The sequence below is a fragment of the Mus caroli genome, unplaced genomic scaffold, assembly GCF_978045245.1.
Source record: "Mus caroli unplaced genomic scaffold, Mus_caroli_1 scaffold_18, whole genome shotgun sequence".
NCBI lineage: Eukaryota > Metazoa > Chordata > Mammalia > Rodentia > Muridae > Mus > Mus caroli.
Window position 1 is genome coordinate 23191423 of NW_028227273.1, and position 17655 is coordinate 23209077.

The window sequence follows — 17655 nt, forward strand, 5'->3', positions numbered from 1 at the left end:
ACATGCGTGCAGAGGTCTGAACAGCATCACATCCCCCTGGGACTGGAGTTATAGGTGATTGTGAGCCACCATGTGAATACTGGGAACTAAACTCTGGTCCCATCTAAGAACAGCAAGCACCCTTAACCTCTGAGGCCTCTCTCCAGCCCCCAGAGATTGAACTTGTAAACATGATACTTTGTGAGAGAAAGCCTGACGATGGGAACAAAAGTTCAAAATGTATTTAAGTTACAGAAGCGTCCTGGTCCATTCTGACCGCTGTTAGTGACTAATGCAGACTGCAGGCTTATGCAGACACTAGAGATTTGTCTCTGGCCTGGAGGCTGGCAATCCGAAGACAGCACCAACAGATTCTGAGTCTGGCAAGGACCTTCTTCTTAGTTTCTAGGTGAGCATCTTCCTCATTGTGTGGTTACCTGATGGAAACGGAAGTGAACTTTCTTACAAATGCCCAAAATGCTAAAAGTATCACCCCTAAGAACTCACACCTGCAGATTAGATATCAACAACAAAATGTGAGAGGAATCCCAACACTCAAGCCAGAACAGTCTCGCTAGAGCAGACCTAAAAGTGAGAAACTGTGAGATGAACTAGAAATATAGGTTAGGGCTAGATTGGCCTTGAAAGTCACATTAACAGCCTGAGACACTGTCCCATAGGGTCAAGGAAAAGCCACCACAAGTTTCCAGTGAAGGAAAGAGTGGGGACTATCCGCTCTGTTCTGTCTTTCTCTCTGCCTCCTGTACGTGTTACACACTATAAAGAAAAGACAACAATTGTTACAAGCACCCCAAGAAATCTAAGCATTTTGAAGTAAAATTTAGAAGCTGAAAATAAAGTTGCCTTGTGATCCCAGGTCTTTGCTAGCTCAGACTTTTAAGAATAAATAGATTTTACAAATGATTTCTGCCCCAGACAGCTTAGTTTTCATATAAAATGTATCCTCAGTGACAGCATTCATTCAAAATCAAGTTGAGATAAGATATCCTGATGTCCTAGGGGGTTGGATCTCTGTTGTTCCGTTTGCCATCACCTTGATAACCACTTGGCAGTATAACAAGAATGCCCACATTACCATCTTAATCGCTGGCCATTATATAATGATATACTAGTATATAATCTTTGAGAATGCACCCATTGGATGGAAGCATAGTCCTAGAAATGAAAGAACAGCTGTACCACTCACCAGAGTGATGTTCTATCCATCAACATGATAAGGGGCCTGCTGCCCCCCACCAGGTACCCTGCTCCATGTGGTACCCACATTTATGCTCCTCCAGCCTCACCCAAACCCTAACCCAGACTTTCCAGCAGGGATCCACTTAAGTTCAGCTTATCAAGGAAATGCCACACCCCTGCTAGGAACTCGTATTTTCACCAGTTCAGAGGTGCTGTGGCTAGCAGGAATGGTGGCACATCTTCACAAGCCATATCCAGTGACATGGTGCAAACCCTTATGGCCCTGCTATGAGGTCACCAGCCAAGCTCAGGTCTCAGCTGCGGGGGCAAATGACTACCACTAAACACACTCATCTGCTGAATCCTCAGCCCAGAAACCCAAAGGGGGCCCAGAATAAAATGGGAAAGACCCAGAAAAGCCAACATAGTATTTAGAAAAAATAATAATAATAAACTTGAAGAACTGACATGGCCCAGCTTAAATTTTTAGTATAAAACTACAGTAGTTGTGACAGTGCGAAAGAGGAAAAATAGATCAAACAATATCTCAGAATCACACGCACACCAACACAAGGAGTAAAGGCAATTCAAGAGCAAGAAAATGGTAGTTCCCCATCACACCTTCCACACAAGTTAGCTATCAACTGAGCATGGAAAGAAATTAAAAATGAAAGCCATACAACTTGCAGAGGACACCAGAGAAGAAAATCTTGGTGGCAGTGGACTCAATGATAACATTTTAGATGCAATATCAAAGGCACAAGCCATCTCTCTCTCTCTCTCCTCTCTCTCTCTCTCTCTCCTCTCTCTCTCTCTCTCTCTCACACACACACACACACACACACACAAAGAATTAAGTAAATTTTAAAGGCTATGTTAAGACAATGAAAACACACAAGACAAAAAAAAAAAAAAAAAACAGGAGAAAACCTCCCCAAAGTACGTGCCTGATGTTATCCAAAAGAACTCAACAATAAGAAAACTCAAATTCTTTACATGAGCAAAAGAACTGAATAAGACACCTCACTGAAGAAGAAACATGAATGGCCAATCAGTATATGAGCAAACATGGTGAGTCATTAGGGAACTGGGAACGGGAACGGGAGACTGCTATAGGTCTATTAGAAGGGTTAAAACTCCAAACACTAACTAACAAAGGCTGATGATGAGTGATGGAGAAACTCTCATTCGCCACTGGAGGAGGCAGAAAAGTGGTACTCACACTTCACAATACGGGCTGGCAGTTTCTTACAGCCTGACACTATGGGCCCGAAACCATACTCATAGGCATTTGCCCAAGTGATCTAAAAATATATTCACATAGACACACACACACACACAACTGAAACCAAATATTGGAGAAACTAAGACATCATCCTCTGCCTTGAGTGGGGAGTGGATAAACTGAGGAAAAACACAATATTTAGCTATCGAGCCACAAAGAAGACCAAGGGGAGTTATTTAAGTGAATATCGGTCAGAGAGAGATGTCACCTGACTCTTCCTGCACGTTTTCAGCTGTATGGCATCCACTTAGCGTGGGCAGTAGTCAGGGTAACTCCTTTCTAATTGGCGTCATGGAAAAGGTGAAGCCATGGTAGAAACATGCTCAATGGTTAGCGGGACCAAGGAAGAGAGGTTGGATGAGTGGCTTGCTAGGGATTTGAGGAACAAGAACACTGTCCTGATACTGTAATGGCGAAGACATTGTGCATTTGTTAAAAAGAAGATGACTTGCATCGTGATAGGTTAATCGTAAATGATGAGCCTTCTTTAATACTAATAATGTATCAACAATTTCAACAATTACAAAAAGAGAGGCTGACTGAGCAGTAATTCCAATGCTCTGCCTAGGTTTGGAGCGCCCTCCTTACTTCCTGATCATGTAGTGTATTCACGGCCATTCAATTAGGGTTGAATGTGTGGTGTATGTGTTCAATTAGGATGGCCCGTTTTCACTTGTCTGAGATTGTCCAGTGCGCTCTGCTTTGTCCGGGTTATCCACCTCTGCCTTTACAGAAGTGAGTTTCACTGGAGGTCTGAGGAGACACATTTCTTTTATAAGCCGACTTACCCAAATCATGTGACTGTCTTCTCAATGTCAAAATTTTTTCAGTTCCTCATCAGCCTTCCTCAGCAGAGTACAAATTGCTTAGCGTGTTAGTTGGGGATATATGGAAACGGGTGTTTTCATAATGGGCTCCCTCGGGCCCTAGGTAGATTCAAGTTCCAGAAAGCCACGGTGGTAATGGCAGGCTTTGTCTTGCCTCCCTTTGGTGGAGTCCCCTTTGAGTGCCCCAAGCCAGCCAGGTCACCACAGGCAACCAATGCGTAACAATGACATGCCTTGGCGCTACGGATACAAGATTTAAAGGGCCAGGCACTAATTAGGACCCTGAACCAAGTGCTTAGCCAAATGGGCAAAGAACCCTAGTCAGCTCTACAAGCCCTTCATTTCACAACAGGAAAGGAGCTCAGATGCTTTAACGGACCCTTCCAAAGTGTCTGTCAAGTTACCAAAGAGATCAATCACCCTGATTTCCACTCAGGCCTCCCTCCACAGCAACTTTTCTGAACGCCTGAAACTTCTTCAGGTGTGTTCATGAGACAAAGCTCCGTGGAATTCCCTACACAGAACTCAGGCTGCAGCCATCTAGTTAAGTACCTGAGTACCTTCAACTATGTGTGGTTGCTACCGGGGCCCACTTCTGAAAAACCAACCATTTTTTGGCCCAAATTGTCACATCACCCAAAACTAAACTACAGGAGTTCCTTTGGTTAGTAAGAGACAAATGGCACCCCAGTGTTTCAAAGCTGTGCACTGTGTTGTGCTCTGAGGAACAGAGCAGAGAGATGGACATAAGTGACTCTCCCTTAAGTTTCTTTCCAGAAAACAGGGAGGCCACACACATGCTCGGAATGACATCACTCCCATGCCAGCCCCAGAGTTCTCAAGTTGTGGCAAGATAAAGTTAGACTTTATCTGGGAAGATAAAGTCTAACTTTCAGATGGAAACCACCTGTACCTGACACCACACAGTACACGGCTCTGCACACTTAACTGTAAGCTTTTTTTGGACCCAAGATGACACAGTAATCAGAGGAGAGTTTACAAAAGGCATGATTTTCAGGCCCGTGGGGATCCCACGGGAAAGAGAAGTTTAACAGGCATGTTTCTGTCCTAAACTGAACCCATAGAGAGCAAGAGTCCAGGGGAGCTGTGTAAACCTGTGGAGAAGGCTGCCTGACAGGAACTATGGTCTTCCACGGGTCTGCAATAAATCCATGGAGCCAGGACTGGAAGATGGGAGACTAGCTCACTCTCCATCCTCCCTCTGTGGTCCTGCCTGCCAAAGCCTAATTAAAAGCCTGAGTCCCTGTGTGTCACACCCACAGGGATCCATGCCTAGGTCTCAGTGGTGTTGAGCAGAGGTGTGAAGGGTGGATTGACCGGTGTTAACCGGATTCCAACACTACCCAGGACTTCCTATTTTCTTCGTGTTGGTCATAGGTTATATTCTGGACCGGGCCCCTGAAAACTTGGAAAGAAAGAAGCATTTTTAACTTCTCAAGACTTGACTCTAGTTTCTGATAGAAAGAAAAGGTTTTGAACAGAAATTCAAACCCATTTCATCATGACGTCTAATGATGAGACACTACACTGACCTTCTGAGTTTCAGCTGTGGATCAGATAACAATTTGGAAAAACTGCCCATAATGATCTGTCGGTTTGTTCTTAAGATCATACCAACACCTGGCTGCCTGTAATTATTGGAGCCAACACAAATTTCACAGCTACTGACTTGAGTGTGCAAAAATGTAATTTTCTCTATTCTCCTGTAATTGAGTGTAATTTCTTCCCTGCGCCTCTGTTCTGCCTCAAAGCGGAGAAAATTGAATCTAGCCACTTTCAGATAAACTCATTCAAATACAGTCATGTCTTAGTCAATTCAAGTTTATTATTCAGTCACAATTGAAGTTGGAAATTCTCTTTTTCTTTCTTCTCTGGAATTCAATCTAAGCTCTTGGGGGCTTATATAATGGGTCCCCTTCTTGGTGTTAATTTGTACTATCTGCATCTGAGGATCACAGATGTCAGGTGTTCCCCCTTAGGAGGAAGAGGCAGGAGGATCACTTCGAGTTTCAGGTCAGCCTGGGCTCTAATGTACTTGCAATAAATTGTCCCCATGAGAGCCAGTACTGTGTACAATGAATATACACAGATAATAAAAAGATACAGTGGTGGTATGGAGTTTTGAAAGTTAATACACATGCTTAAGATTGACATCATACTTGATAGACACTGTATCTGGTACTAACCCTGCTGTATTTATGGGGGATCAAAACTAAAGTTTTAAGGAATTATAGAAAGAGTCAGCTGTAACTATACGTTCTGAAAATGAACCTTCCCTTGCTCTTGCTTTTCTTCCTCTCTTCCTCTCCTCCCTCTCTGTCCCTTATCTCTCCATTCCCCTCCCCCTCTCTCTCCAGGTGCTCATGGCCAACCTCTCTTCCTCCTCCTCCTCCTCCTCCTCCTCCTCCTCCTCCTCCTTCTTCTTCTTCTTCTTCTTCTTCTTCTTCTTCTTCTTCTTCTTCTTCTTCTTCTTCTTCTTCTCTCTCTCTCTCTCTCTTTCTCTCTCTTTCTCTCTCTCCCTCCCTCCCTCCCTCCCTCCTTCTGTCTCTTCTACCCCCTCAACTCCCCTCCCCATGCCCTAAATAAACTCTACTTCATACTAAAAGGAAAGAAAATAAACAACCTTTAGAAAAATTAGATACTGGGTACCTGAACCTGGGTGACTCATGTAACAGGACCCCATGGCTTCTCTGTCCTCAGAATGTCCTTATGTTTCTCACCTGGGTCCCAGGCCTCCTTTTAGACTGATTCATTGGTTCTTTCTTGCTCTGAAAAAAAAAAAAAAGTTTTTTCTTCATGGAAACCTTTTGAACAGGTTTGATTGGTTCTCAACCTTCCTACCGCTGTGATCCTTCACCACAGTTCCTCATGTTATGGTGACCCCCTACCCCAACCGTAATTTTTTGTTGCTACTTTATAACTGTAATTTTGCTACTGTTATGAATCATAATATAAATAGCTGATGTGCCGGCTATCTTATATGTGACCCCCACACACACTCAAAAGGATGTCATGACAATGACCACAGGTTGGGAATCATTGCTTTAGAACATCATAGTAACCTCCTATGCCACTTGGACTGTGGGAGATAGAGGCAGCAGATTTTAGGGGCTCCCCATTCTTTTATACACAGACACCAATCCTATTCTGGCACGTCAACATGACAAAAGATAGTTCTACACATAGCTTGATCCCTGCTCTGTCCCAAGCTTCAAACTCTGGACTCTCTGATGAGGCTTAGAGATCAGACATGGGGCACAAAGAAGTCCTGCTTCCTAGGGCCCGGTGGCTTCCTCCCAACCTTTGATAGACTCTGATGTTCTGTCTGACATTGTTTCCTTTCAGACCTCCCTGCCTTACTTCAGTGCACAGCCTTTTGGTTTAGAAGTTGAGAATTCCAGAGGAAGGTCAGATGGATGCATAAAGGTGCCCAGGGTGCTCTGAGGAAGCCTGAAGAGTATAAATACAGAACAGAGCTTATGAGACAATTATGCCACTATGTGTTATTGATGGAGCCTTCAAAGGAGTCGTTAAGTGAGGTTGTCAGGGTGGCTTCTAGTCCAATGTGACCATTGTCCTTAGACGTGGTAACTCATTTTCATAAGGGGGCACACACAGAAGAGACACCAAAAGATGTCAGAGAGGACAGCCATCTCTGACGCCCCACCCCCAAAAAAGGAGGCCTTGGAAAAAAAATCAAGTTTGCACCTGAACCTTGAACTTCCTTCCAGAACTTTGAGAGTGAGATCTGATTGTTTAACCTAGTCAGGCTATGCTGCTGCTTTCAATTTGGTTTTTAGAAAGACAACATATATAATAATAATAATAACAAAATTCCTGTTTCAATTCTAAGTCACTTTGCCTCAGTAGCTGACCTGCCTTCTGAGTTCCTCTGAGATAAGACACTGTTTAGCACCTCATTCTGAAACAGTAGGAGATTATATAAAAGCATCCTTTGTTTTATCTCCACAGGAATTGTGAGGTTCTAACTTTCAGTCTGCTAGTTGAAATCCCAGGAAGAAAAAAGGGACACTTTGAAAAGTTATTTTAGTGTTTATTTCTAAGTTCTCAAAGGTTTCCTGTGAGAGCTCTCTAAGAAAAAGGAGGAAAGGGCTCCTAAGAAAAAAAGGGGAATATATAAGAAAAGGGGGGGACAAGAAGAATGCTAAGAAAAGGGGGATAAAGAGAATGCTAAGAAAAGTGAGACAAAAAGAATATTCTCTTCTCTTTGTCTTCAGCATTTATACATCTTCCAGAATACATGATCAAATGGTAAGAAGTTCATCACAAGTTTACACATAAATTCAAGTCATAAATCGAATAAGAAGTTTAAAGCAGAGAATTTTTGCATGTGTATCCATTAGGAGTATTTATCTGGCAAAACATTCGTTATCTGTCCCAAACTCAGCAGGTTCACAGATAGTTAAAAACCATAACTTTTGTGACCACAATATTAGCGAAGTTTTGTATAGACAAACCCAGTCAACATTTTGTCTTCTGTCCTAGCACCTGTAGTAAATCATTAGTTCCCTTTTTATGACCTTTGGTGTACAGACTGGTTTTGTGTGTCAATTTGACACAAGCTGGAGTTATCACAGAGAAAAGAGCCTCCCTTGAGGAAATGCCTCCATGAGATCCAGCTGTAAGGCATTTTCTCAATTAGTGACCAAGGGTGGGAGGGCTCCTTGTGGGTGGTGCCATCCCTGGGTTCTATAAGAGAGCAGGCTGAGCAAGCCAGGGGAAGCAGGCCAGTAAGTAACATCCCTCCATGGCCTCTGCATCAGCTCCTGCTTCCTGACCTACTTGAGTTCCAGTCCTGACTTCCTTTGTCCTTACTCTTACACATAAATTCAAGTCATAAATCGAATAAGAAGTTTAAAGCAGAGAATTTTTGCATGCGTATCCATTAGGAGTATTTATCTGGCAAAACATTCGTTATCTGTCCCAAACTCAGCAATTTAACAGCAATGTGGAAGAGTAAGCTGAATAAACCCTTTTCTCCCCCATTTGCTTCATGGTCATGATATTTTGGCAGGAATACAAACCCTGGCCAAAACATTTGGTTAATGGTTTTACAACCTCTTGGAATGTGCTCTGAGTAGTAGATGCCTGCTTGCCATCTCAGAAGCAATTAATTCATGACACTAGAAGACTGGCAGAGTTCTCATTGTAGTTTTAATTATCAGAGAGAACCTAATAGTGTCACACTACAAAACAGCTTAGTAAATACTGTTATAATTATATGATTTTTAAAAGGATCATCATTAAGAATTAAGAAGTCATCTATTAGCCGGGCATGGTGGCACACACCTTTAATCCCAGCACTTGGGAGGCAGAAGCAGGTGGATTTCTGAGTTCAAGACCAGCCTGGTCTACAAAGTGAGTTCTAGGACAGCCAGGGCTATCCTAGAGATATCCAGAGAAACCCTGTCTCAAAAAAAAAAAAAAAAAAAGTCATCTATTTGTCTATATAGCATCACTACAAGACAGTACATCTTTGTTTTTCTGCAGAGATCTGTTCAAAAGGGTGAGCTAATACCTAGTGATTGTTATATATGTTTAATAATAACAGGAAAAGCATATTAATAGCAGGAATCTTTCCTAAAATGAATTTTTCCTGGGCTGTGCCTACTGGAGCAAATCCATCGTGGATTATAATCTAATGCAGACTCATCTCAGGAAGATCACATGCTAGTTATTAGCATCTCCTATGATAGCTCCTGACAGCATTTCTTCTCGTCCGCTGCAGGAGGAAGCTCCCCTGGTGATGGCTGAGCAAGACAGTGATCTACAAGGATCAGAATGTCATTAGGAGTCATTAAATCACTACTTTATTTTTTTAGAACAGTAAATAGTATTTGGATTTATCCTAGGTCCGTGGGCTATCTAGTCTCAGGTTCTGCATCACTCAAGCAGTTTGGGTTTCATCTCAGGAAGTGTGCCTTAATTCAGATCGGATATTGGTTGGTTACTCCCATAAGCTTTGTGCTACCACTTTCCTGACATACCTTGCAGGCAGGACACCATTGTAGATCAAAGGGTTTGAGGCTGAGTTGGTGTTTATGTTTCTCTTTTGGTAGCCCTGTACCGCACTGTACCAAAACACTAGGATGTACGGGGTGAAAACTCTGTGAGTCACCAGCTTGACTTCTTCATGTTCGGTGAGTTGTGTAGGTGTTGTTTTCTGAAAAGGGGCCTTGACATCAGTTGGTAGAGAGTAAACTATAATCCCAGCAATAACTTGAGTTGTTTGGGATTCCCTTTATCCAACAATTCAATGAGTTGTAACCCAGCCCTGGTATGGAAAACTTCATTTGGTAACAAGAGACACCCAGTTGGGGCTCTGTCTCCCCATTGTTTGGCAATTTCAGTTTGATAGCCTTCATATACACACATTTTTAGAAAGCTTCTCCTCTATTAGATTTCCATACCACTTCTCTGATGGCCCTTAATTTTAGCTGTCTCTTCCCATGTTCCCTCCCTCATCCACTCCTTCCCTCCCCATCCCCACTTGTTCCCCCCATCCAGTAACCCTCCCCCATCCATTCATCTGTTCTACTTCTCTGTCGTGGAGAGATCTATCTGGTCCCCTTAGTCCATTACTCTATACTAACCTCTATGGTTCTTGGGTTGTAGCTTATTTATCGCTGATTTAACCACTAATGTCCACCTATAAGCAAATACATACTGTATATTGTCTTTCTGAGTCTGGGTTACCTCACTCAGGATGATTTTTTCCCCGTTTACCTGTGAATTTCATCATTTCATTTCTTTTAATGGCTGAGTAAACACTATTATATAAATGTACCACTTTTTAAATACATTATTCTGTTGAGGGACATCAAGGTTGCTTCCAATTTCTGACTGTTATGAATAGAGCAACAAATGCCTCTGTGGTAGGATGAAGCATCCTTTAGGTATATGCCCAAGAGTGGTGTAGCTAGATCTTGAGGTAGATCAATTCCCATCTTTCTTAGGAACCCTGATTTCCACAGTGGCTGTGCAAGTTTGCACTTCCACCAGCAACTGAAAACGTTTCCATTACACCATATTCTTGCCAGCATGTGCTGTCACTTCTTTTATTGATCTTAGCCATTCTGATGGGTTTAAGATGAAATCTTTAAGTAGTTTTGATGTGTATTTCCCTGATGGCTAAGGTTGTGGAACATTTCTTCATGTGTTTCTCAGGCAATCGTTTCCTCTTTTGAGAATTCTCTGTTTAGATATGTACCCCACTTTTAATTGGGTTATTAAAAACGATGGTATCTTTTGCCTTACAGAAGCTTTCCAGTTCCATAAGGTCCCATTTATTAATTGTTGATCTTAGTGCCTGTGCTAATGGTGTTCTGTTTAGAAAGTCTTTTCCCGTGCCAATGAGTTCAAGGATATTCCTCATTTTCTCTTCTATCAGATTCAGTATATCTGGTTTTATGTTGAGGTCTTTGGTCCATTTAGAGTTGAGTTTTGTGCAGGTGATAAGTATGGATCTATTTGCATTCTTCTACATGCAGACATCCAGTCTGACCAGCACCATTTCCATTGTGCATATCTGACTCCTTTATCAACTATCAGGTGTCCATAGGTCTGTGAATTTATGTCCCAAGAACTTGTCCTATGCCATTCAGTTCACTTCCATTTTAAGAGTCCTTAAAACATTAGAGAGTCACTTAAGTCCCTAAGGGGCCATAACTTAACAGTTATCCATTTGAAATATATCCATTGTTTCCTATTTCTGAGATGAGGCTCAAACCCATCAAACCAGGGCCTCTCATGTCATGGCTCAACTTAAAAAAAAAGAAAGAAAGAATGATTGCCTTAATATAAATTGATTTGAGTAGTTCACAGAGTAAAACTTTAGTCTGGGTAAGTTGCTCAGTCAGAAAAAGTGCTTGCTATGAAAGCAAAAGATCTGAGTTTGATCCCTGGCATCTACATAAAAGCTGGGCAAGGCAGCACATATCTGTAGCTCTTGCAGAAGCAAGAGGAGCCCCAGGGCTCAGTGGTGAGTCAAATCAGTGAGCTTCACATGCAGTGAGAAACCCTGTCTCAAAGCAGTGAGGTGGAAAGTGATTAAGAGAGACAAGTACCACTGACCTCCAGTCTTTGCAGACATTAGGACACATGTACTACACAGAGCTGCGCACGCACACAAACCTGTACATACACATGCATATGCAACAAGAGATAGACATTACAAAGAAAAGAGATGGTTTCAACTATATAAAATACTAACTATATTATATAATAAAATGTAAAGGCAAAACAAAATTTAAAAACTAACAATACAAATGACTAGGAATACAAGTAATAGTTTAAGCTTTATTATATTTAATTTGCGTGTGTGTGTGTGTGTGTGTGTGTGTGTGTGTGTGTGTTGTGCGGAGCCACAATACCATGTCTGGGGGGTCAGATGACAACTTTCAGGAGTTGGCTCTCTCCTTCTGCCATGTTGGTCCTGGGGATTGGACTTAGATCATCTGACTTGACAACAAATGCCTTTACCCACTGAGCATCTCTCCAGCACAATAACCTGAAGATGAATGAAATGAATATAGGGAATATACAGATAATACCTGGAAGAAGATAAGTAAGTGAAGGGCAAGGCACATTTTAAAATATAAATTAGAAGGAGACGTATATCTCTCTTGATATCTGTGGAGACTATTTGTGAAGATTAACAGCCAAAGCTTGGAAGCTTGTAATAATGCGGGTGTTATCACACTGATGCAAAGAATCAAAACTGGTGTCACCTCCCTGTGAAGTCCGGTCACAGGCTACAACTGTCTCTCTAAAACTGCTCACACCCAGGGGGAGTGTAATTCCCCACTCCTTATATGTAGCTGTACATAGGGACTTATTCCCAAATAGTGATGATGGAAGGGAGGGAGGGAGAAACAATTCCACAAAAGCACCCTCTATCAACTGCACCACTGCCACAAGGTGAACCAGGTTACCATCAGGAGTCACACATCATGTTGACAGACTGCATGATGGAATGTCACTGGCACATTACCTCTGTGAGCATACTCTCCCAGACCCTTGACCCCACCTAGTCATGGGAGAATCCATCAGAGAAATGTCAAGCCAGCCTTCACTATGTCTGACTGGTACGCCTCGGAATTGTCAAGGTCACCCCAAACCAAGGGAACTCTGAAAAACTTACCTCCGAGAGGAGTCTAAAGAGGAATGACTGTCGAATGTAATATGTCCCAGGATGTCCCAGAATGAATGAACATGGTAAACTCTAAGTCTAGATAAAGTATGAGCTTTATTTATTTAACAGGTATGCACTGTTATTGATTTGTTCATTGTAACGAAAGTACTATAGTACTTTTGTGAGATATTTATACAAGGCAGGGAGGTGGAAGATTTATAGGAACTCTGTACCTTTGTTCTATAAATCTAAAACTATTCTAAAAATAATAATAAAGTCTGTGAGGGGCTTTGAGAATGTTTATCTGGTATTTACATGTTCATGCCCTAATTTTTTTCTAAAAAAAAAAAAAATTACTACAGATGCAGGAAAAGATGAAACTTTACACACAAGGACATGTCAGCATTATTTATCATAGATCTAACCTGAGTATTCAACACTAGTCTGACCAAAGAAATTAGCCTTCCATTCAATGGAATATTTTAGCCATTAAAACTGCAGTAGCCCGTGTATGATACACATCAATAAACCCAAGAAGTTAAAGAAAAGCCTGACTTCTGTAGCAAGACCCTGCCTGAGAATGAAAAAAAAAATGCAAGGGACAAGGGGTGGTGGTGGGAGGTCTGTGAGACCCGAGGCTCAGTCCTTGGCACTGAAGTCAAGTATGCTGAACAATATGAATATAAACCAGTGACATGTTAGAAGAAAAACTATGTTATGAAATATATGTAGAGGAAATTCTGTGTGTACTGTGTCAGAAATAGGATGGATACCCAGACAGACATGGATGAAAGAGTTTGGTTTCTCTTTAAGCTTATGTTTTCTAAAATTTATATGGTATATATTTCTTTTTCATGAACACATAAGACAAAATTGACCATTTTAACTATTTTAAGTTTATATTTCAGCAACATTTAGTGCATTAATAGTGATTTACAACTTCCACTGTCTGATTCCAGAATATGCCATTGCCACAAAAGGAAATCCTGGACCCAACAAGCAGTCTCTCCCCATCTCTTAGGCCCCAAAGTCACTGATGACACCCCTCAGCTTCCAGTCTCTGTGGATCTGCCAGTTCTGTTATGTTTCCTAGACACGAAGCCTGAAGCCACACAACACACCACCTCTTCCGTCTAGCTCTGTTCACTTTAATACAGTGCCTTCACAACTTATGAAATGTAAAATAGTGCATTCTCTTTTATGGCTGAGCAACATTCAGTGTATGTACATGCCAAATCTCATTTATCCACTTGTCTGTTGATAAACATTGGGCTTGTTTTCCCTCTTCATTTTGAGTGGTGTTGCTATGTAGATGTATGTGTAAGTTTGCACGTGAAAACTTTGTTTAAAAGGCTTTTATTAAAATATATCCAACTAAGTTGTACTAAGTTCTTGGGTCGATGCCAACATTGACTCTCTCAAAAGTTTCCTGAATTTGTTTACTTGTGTTCAACGATCTAGTCTTCCATTCACTGCACATGTGAACTCTGGCCTCAAATTATATATTTTATTTGATTGCACAGTATTTTTGTCTCCCCTCCCTCACCTCGAACAGTATTTTTATTAAGAAAAACAATGTGGATGGCCACACTTTTTTCATCTCACAACACAATGCATATTCGTATAGGGCTTTTGCAAAAATTAATAGAATAATGTTTGAGACTGGGTCACTTTATATATCTCTTTGAGGAGTTGGGAAATGTGATGTTTATGATTTTTGTCCATTATCACTAAAGTTCTCCACAATATCCTGCATCATATGGACAATAATGAAGAAAATAAAATCCATCTTTAAAGACTTTGATTTTTATTTGGGGAGGGGGCAGACATTGTGTGGGTAGATGAATGTGGAGTTACAGATTGTTGTGAGCTACTCGACATGGGTTCTGGGAATTAAACTCTCTCTCTCACTCTCACTCTCTCTCTCTCTCTCTCTCTCTCTCTATATATATATATATATATATATATATTGTGTGTGTGTGTATATGTATATATATGTGTGTGTATATATATGTATATATATGTATATATGTATATATGTGTGTATATATATGTATATATATGTGTGTGTGTATATAATGTATGTATAATGTATGTATATATGTGTGTGTATATATGTATGTATATATCTGTATATATATATATGTATATATCTGTGTATATATATATATGTATGTATATATGTGTGTATATATAAGTATGTATATATGTGTGTATGTATATGTATGTATATGTATATATGTGTGTATATATATATGAATATATACATATATATATATATACATACATACATACATAGATACACACATCAATGATCCACAATGATAATTTCACTGAGGAAAAGAAGCTTACAAAAAAAAGAAATTCAATCAACTTGTCTGTATATTACTCTAGATTATGCTTAAGTTACATTCAGCTTCAGGTCAAAACCCATTGCACATGGAAACTATCTCTTGTTATCTGTCTTAGTTAGGGTTTCTATTGCTGTGCTGAAACACCATGACCCAAAGCAAGTTGGGGAGGAAAGGGTTTATCTGGCTTATACTTTCCCATTGAGGGGAAAGTATCCATCATTGAGGGAAGTCAGGACAGGAACTCAAATAGGACTGGAAGCTGGAGGCAGGAGCTGATACAGAGGTCATGGAGGAGTGCTGCTTACTGGATTGTTCCCCGTGGCTTGCTTAGCCTGCTTTCTTATAGAACCCAGGACCACCAGCCCAGGATCACAATGGGCTGGGCCCTCCTCCATCAGTCACTAATTAAGAAAATGTCTTACAGCCAGATCTTGTGGAGGTATTTTCTCAAGGGAAGTACCAGCCTTACAGATAACTCTAGCTTGTGTCAAGTTGACACAAGACTAGTCAGCACACAAGCTAATTGGCTCTGGGTCCTATGAATCAAAATGGAGTGCAGTTTAACTCACTGAAGAACAAGGAGTGAGCACATTATAAACTAATAGTTACACTATAGATGTTCTGTTCTGTGTGTCAAGCCTGACCTATGACCTCCTTTTTATTGACTTTTTGAAGGTAGAGCTTATTTTCCTTTTGAATGTGGTTGGTTCCATTTAGTGTCACAATATGAAGAAAGTGAAAGACTTCACAAAATCAGGGCACAGTGGTCTCTGCATTGCTCTCAGACCACCTGTTCTGGGGAAAGCTGGCCACCATATTGTAAGAACACTCACACAGCTCTATAGCGAGTCCTTCATGATAAGGACAGAAACATGAGACAGTATTTATGGTCTTAAGCTGCTCATATAACAACAGATCATGAAAACGGGCACCCTTATCCAAATGAGAAACATCATAATTAGAAGTGTCTCTGACACAAAGTATACAAAACTGTATTATAATTAGGAATATATGGGCAGTGTTCACGAAGTGCACAACTTAACTGGGTAACTTGAGGAATTTTTAATGCATATACATATCCCTAGATAGCCACTACCCAGATCAAGATATAAACTGCTTCCACTATTCTAAGAAATTCTTCATGTCCACAGCCAGTCCATAGTTCTTTCTAGAGAAACCATTCTTTTGATCAATGAATATTGATGACAGGTTAGTTTCACCTGCTCTTGACCAAATAAGTGAAATCTTCCCATATGTATTCTTCTATGCCTGGCATCTTTCACATTTTTTTTTATATTTTATTTTGCTCTGAGACAAGATGTCAGCCCACAGCTCAGGCTGGTCTTGAACTTAAGCTGTAGCCCAACTGACCAAGAACTCAGTAATTCTCCTCGCTCATCCACCCAACTCCATATTATAAACCTTCACCACCAAACCTGGCTATGGGTTTTGCTGGGGATAGGGGGCAGTGGTTTTTGTTTCTTTTGGTTTTGGAGACAGAGTCTCACTATGTAGCCTTGACTGACCTGGAATTGGCTCTGTAGACCAGGCTAGCCTTGAACTCACAGGGATCCTCCTGCCACTGACTCCCAAGTACTAGGATCTAAGTGAGTGCTACCTCAATTGGCTTTCTTTTTTCTTTTTGAGGCAGAGAGACTTAAATTCAAGATTTTTCTGCCTTAGCTTCCTGGGTATCCATGACTACAAGTGTGAGCTGCCATGGCCAGGGCATCCATCATCATAACCAGTTTTAAATGTATTCGTGTTGTATATATTTTGTTTGTTTTCTCCTTTTATTGCTGAGTGGTGTTCCATTGTGCACAAATATCAAATTTATCCTTCCTGGTTGACAGACAATCACATGGTCTCCCATTTGAGAACATTATGAATATGCTTACAGTGAATATTCTCACACCAGTTTCTCTGTGAACATATCCATCCAATACTCCGGGAAAAAAAAATTCTTAAAATTGATGTGTCACAGAGCACATGTTTAAATGTGAGTTTTATCCAAAGTAGTAGTGTTTCCCATTCTTACCCCTGAGAGGTTTTTTTTGGTTTTGGTTTTTTTTTTTGGTTTTGGTTTTGGTTTTTTAATCATTTGAAAGAACCTCCTTTTAAAAAGAAAGCAAAATAAAAGTTGGTCCTAATGCAAAATGAACAGCAACAAAGAAACAGCCTTCTAAACTATTCATTCATACAAGTCAAGAAACCCAGCCTGAAAGGTGTCGTGCTGACAGCTATCTCCAGGCAAATACTGTGATCGCATTCATTCCTTTAGAAATACTTTCAGTCACTTAGATCAAAGGTTTGTACACAGATAATTCACGTGGGAGACTCAAATCCCAGAAGGAGCAGAGTTTTCGTAAAGCATCCTTCAGGTGCGCTTCCCGCAAAGACAGTCTTCACACAGGGTCCGTGTTTACCTGCCAGCACAGGAAGGTGACAAACGAATCATCTCATTGCCTAACCTCGTTCACCCCAGGTACTGATTCAGCTGGGCTTCCCTTGAGCTCTGCTTCAAATAAACAGAGCAGGGAACTTTACTAATAATGCACTCTGGGGCACCAGCCATGACTGGCATGGGGCTTTGCACAGAGCCTCAGTAGCCAAGCTCTTGATTGCTTAAAGCAAAGGAGTAACTCCCCAGTCCTTTCTGCTTCAAAACTGTCCTGACTGCCCAGACCTCAGTAAGGAACAGCAAAGAAGGCAAAGAGAGAATACCTACTATTCTCTCAGGACCCTTGGGATGACCGTGTGATTTTTCTCCTATTATAAAAATTCAGAACTGACAATAAACTAGGTTACAAGAATGAGAAGTGCTTATTATTAGCC

General features: G+C 41.0%; 1 protein-coding gene across 5 annotated transcripts in view; it reads right to left on the minus strand.

Annotated features, from left to right (window-relative positions):
• The window catches only part of Clip4 (CAP-Gly domain containing linker protein family member 4), a 97454-nt gene extending 93978 nt beyond the window's left edge, over positions 1-3476 (minus strand). For 3 of the 5 annotated variants that reach the window (XM_021149451.3, XM_021149448.3, XM_021149450.3), the window contains exon 1: positions 3253-3476. The gene's annotated coding sequence lies outside the window, so the exon portion shown is untranslated. The remainder of the gene's footprint in view (positions 1-3252) is intronic. The other 2 variants (XM_021149449.3, XM_021149452.3) reach the window with 1 other exon arrangement.
• Between the last annotated feature and the right edge of the window lie 14179 nt (positions 3477-17655).